We start from the raw sequence: 4,755 nt of genomic DNA, 5'->3' as shown, positions 1-4,755 counted from the left end.
TGTCTGAGACTGGATATGAACTCAGGTCCTCCTGACTCCAGGGCCGGTGCTCTATTTACTGTGCCACCTAGCCACCACAGATTATCTTTTTTGTTGTTTGCTACTCAGCTTTTTTAAAAACCCTTTTTCTTTTCTTTTAAATTTGAGTTTTGCACTTGGGGTAGAAGGTGCACTGCCTTAAGCTTCTTGCACCAGTGGCTATAGGCCCTGGCTGTTTACCTTGTGCTACAGTGATGTTGCCCTGAGAGGTACCTTTGTGTTTGGTGCTGTGCTGAGGGGGTGGGGTGTGGCATGACTGACTGGCACTGCTGTAAGCCATAGGGGTCTGACTGCTTATTTGATGTTGAATTGGGATCCTAGTGGTGGAGTCTGGTGTGTGCTGAGGCACAGTGGTCTGTTTTTGTGTTTTCCTAGGGTCATACTGAAGCACATGAAGGTCTGGCCACTGGAGAATGCCTGTTTGCCCAGTGCTACATGGAAGCATCCATGTCCTCAGAGCTCGAATCCTCCAGTTCCTCCTGCTATACTAGGGTACTTGGAGATCTTGCCTGCTCCACCACACTGGGGCTCAGGATCTCCCACTGGTTTGCTTAGGTGAGGTTTGTGACTGGCTTGCTGTGACTCACTTCCTGCCCTGGAATGCACTCCCTTTTTGTTCAAGTGAGATGGACTTTTCTTGCTGATCTTTCAAGTTTTTGGGTAAAAAGATTCTTTCATTCCATCTTTTTACTGGTTCTGATGTTCTAGATTTGTCATGAGGTGCTATCTTATGGTGACATGAAGATGAATTGGGAGATTTACAGCAATTTACTACTTACTCCGCCATCTTGGCTCTCAGAAGTCTTGTTCAATTGTATAAGATTAAGAACTGTACCTTAATTGATAAGGATATGAACAAGCAGATCTCAAGGGAAGAAATTCAAACTGTCACTAGCCATATTAATAATGCTTCAAATCACTATTCGAGAAGTGCAAATTAAAGCAACTCTGAGGTTCCTCATCATGCTGATTAGATTGGCAAAGCTGACCAAAAAAGAAGATAACTGTTCAGGGATTGTGGGACAACAGGTCCATTTATGCATTATTGGTGTAGCTATGTATTGGTGCAGCCATTCTAGAAAGCAATTTGGAAGTGTGCCCTAAGAGCTATGAATCTTTGCTATCCCATTGACTCAGAGACACCCCCAATAGACTGATACCCAGAAGAGATCAAATAAAGAAGAGAAGGAGAGTTAATATATACAAGAATATTTTTTCAGCTCTTTTGGTGGTGGCAAAACTGGAAACTAAAGGGGTATTCATCAATTTGGGAATAGCAAAATAAAGTATGGTATAATATATTACTTTTATATACTAAGAAATGATTGGATGCACAGTTTCAGAGAAATCTGGGAAGACTTGTATGAACTGATTCAAGTTTTCTCTTTCTAATATGAACAACCCTAATTTCTCCAAATGCTCTTAGTCTTAGGTGGATTTAAGGTCACTTTACATCCTTGTAGTCAAACTTTTCTATATATAACCTATCTTTTCAGAGGCCTAATTCCACCTCTGAGATCTCTTTCATCTTGGAACAGAATCAGGGTAGATTTAAATGAAGAAAAATCATTTCTTACTAATCTAGTCAAAGCTGAGGAAGAGCTGGGGTGAGGAACTACATCCATCATGCACTAACAATTTATCTACTTGCATAGCTTGCACTTTGAAATTCCACCCACTGTAGTAGTTTTTCACACTTTAAATTGCCAATTGAGGTTGATTTTTAAAAAAATGTTTGTCTCTTGGAGAGACTGACAGAGAAAGACCTAGAGTCAGGAGAACTGAAAACTTACTAGCTTTCAGACCTTCATCAAGTCATTTAAACTTGATGGGTTTTAGTTTCCCCATCTGTAAAGTAAATATAATGACACTTATTATTCCTACCTGATCAAGATGATGTAAGGAACATGTTTTATAAACCTTAAAGCATGTCAGCAGTGTGAGTTGTTATTTTTGCTTTTACTGCAAAGAAATAAGAGATAGAGATGTTTTTGAAGTTAAAAAGGTCGGTTTGGATGACATTTTTAAATTCCTTTGGTAAAGGTGCTGGAGAGAATTAGTGGTGAAGAGAGGGAGCTCCTGGTTTGGTATACTCATTTCATCTCTAATATCTAATATTAGAAATAAGAGGCCTGGAAGAATGGAGAGGATGCATTTCTGGCCTCTTATTTCTGGAAAGGGCACAAACCTTAGTGTCATCCTCATTCTCACCCCTCATGTCCAATTAGTTGTCAAGCCTCAATTTCTTTATCTGTAAAAATGAGGGATCAGGCTGAGTGATTTTTTTTTCCTTCTAGCCTGTGCCCCAGTTTTAAAAAAGAGTAAAAAATCTCTACATGAATAACTTTTTAAACCCATGTCCAGCTTATATACATGGTACAGTGGAAAGAAGATTCAAAATATCTAGGTTAGGGTGCTAGATCTGCCATTAATTTGTTTGTACAAATCATATGTGACCTTTGTGTGACCTAGAGGCACTATGGTATAGTAGATAGGATACCAGATCTGAAATAAGGAAGACATAGTTTCTAATCTCATCTCTAAGAAAGTCATTTAACTACCCCATGACTCAGTTTCCCCATGTGAAAAATGAGATAATGGGAACTGATGGTCTCTAAGGGCCTGTCCAGTTCTATCTTTGTTGCTGTGCTGTTATAATCCCATGTCAACTCTCTGGGCCCTAGTTTCCTTATTTTCGAAATGGGAGGAATGAGACTAGATGACTTCTAAGGTCCCTATCCATTCAAGCATTTTACTTTAACAAATATAATTTGAGCTAGTTGTTCTTTATATGAGCCACATTCAGAGTGAAACAACTGAAATCAGAGGCTCATAAATCTTTGCAGTTCCATGTTTGCAGATATGCAAAGTGAGAATTAATGAGACAATCTAGTGTATTTTTTTTTTCTTCAACTGCATTTGCTCACTCTTTAGGCATTACTCACAACAAGCTCCAATCAAGCTCCCTGTCTGATGATAACAGAGAATAAGTACCCTTGTGGAATATTACCCTAGTAAGCATAAGAAGGCCTATTAATAGACTTTGCATTGTGTTTCAATATAAAAGGAACAGTTTTGATGTTGGCTCACATCTCCTCCTTGACTTAATATTTGGGCCTAAATCTCCCCCTAAATGAGAAGAGCAGTATGGCATCATCAGGGTGCCCAAGGACATACTTGAATTATAGTCTTATATTCATGGCCTGGCTAATGAGTAATGATCTCATTGCAAAGGTGATAAGAACAAGGAACCTGGAAACCAGGTTCTAGTAAAATTTTTTTTCTATTTTCCTTGCCTTCCATGGTTTTAACTCCTTGAGGAGGATCCCCCTAGCTCCACTTGTTCTAAGACGTTCCAACTATCAGCCACTTTGATGGGATCTTTGGTTGTTAAGAAATCATAGAACATTATTTCTATTGGTTTTATGGGTTAGCAAAATTCATCACATGGTTGCTAATCTTCTCTTGGGGAGCCTCCCTGCATTGCACGGAGTCAGTTACCAGATATATATCCTACCTCTGGAATCAGAAAACTTGGGTTCAAATCTTGCTTCTGATACCACCTCTGTGACCTTGGTCAAGTCATTTCATGTCCCTGAGTCTCAATTTCCTCAACTGTAAAAAGAGGGGTCTGTAATCAATGACTTCTAATATCCCTTTCAGCTCTGCAACAATGATCCTGTACCTGTCAGGCATACTGTGAAATAAGGTTGGAAGCACTTCCTCTTCCCTCTTCTGGTGGCGGACCTGACAGAAATTAAAAATGGTTCAGAGTCTGACATACCGCCGTAGGCTGTCCTACAATACAGCTTCCAACAAAACTCGGCTGTCACGAACCCCAGGTAACAGAATTGTTTACTTTATACCAAGAAAGTTGGGAAAGCACCAAAATCAGCCTGTGGTGTGTGCCCAGGAAGACTTCGAGGTGTTCGTGCAGTGAGACCTAAAGTTCTTATGAGGCTATCAAAGACAAAAAAGCATGTCAGCAGGGCTTATGGTGGCTCCATGTGTGCTAAATGTGTCCGTGACTGGATCAAGTGTGCTTTCCTGATTGAGGAGCAGAAAATTGTTGTGAAGGTGTTGAAGGCCCAAGCACAGAGTCAAAAAAGTAAATAGAAAGGATATGTATTTTGAATAATAAAGAAAATTAAAATGTGAAAGAAAAAAAAAGAAATAAGGTCCAAAACATAGATTGCATAAGGAGGCCCTTCCATGTCAGTCTAAGGAATTTGTACTTTAATGACAAGATAATAGGAAACTTTTGAACATTTTTGAGCAAAAATCTGGCATGCCTAGCATAGTGTCGGGTACATAGTAAGGGTTAAATAAATGCTTGTTGACTTGAGATTAATCTTCACAGACATAATAATTGAGAGAATGAATGAACTTGATGATGAAGACAATGTAAACGAATAGAAAGTATTTTGATTCTGGTAAGAAATACCAGAACTTAAACTCCACTGGCCTGGTCTAAAGTAACGTAAAGTCACCTCTACCAATCAATCAGCTTGTCCAGAATTTATGAAGTCACTGCCATATGCCAGCACTGGGCTGGATACTAAGAATACAAATGAAAATAGAAGACCACTCTTGCCCTCAAATATTATACATGTTTAATTAAATACCTTGATGGTTGAATTTATTTTTTTAACAAGAACTAGTTCTTAAGATCTTTTAATTATAATTTTACACAGGATATGCAATAAAAGCTCATCT

At 38.9% G+C, this 4,755-nt stretch overlaps 1 pseudogene; it reads left to right on the top strand.

Annotated features, from left to right (window-relative positions):
* The first annotated feature begins 3,752 nt into the window (after window positions 1–3,752).
* On the top strand, window positions 3,753–4,216 carry LOC138142555 (large ribosomal subunit protein eL34-like; annotated as a pseudogene).
* The last annotated feature ends 539 nt before the right edge of the window (window positions 4,217–4,755 follow it).

This window comes from Petaurus breviceps, unplaced genomic scaffold (assembly GCF_028583685.1).
Source record: "Petaurus breviceps papuanus isolate PSGF00001 unplaced genomic scaffold, PetGlider_PUasm1.0 90594, whole genome shotgun sequence".
Classification (NCBI taxonomy): domain Eukaryota; kingdom Metazoa; phylum Chordata; class Mammalia; order Diprotodontia; family Petauridae; genus Petaurus; species Petaurus breviceps.
This window is presented reverse-complemented; position numbering and strand designations above follow the sequence as displayed.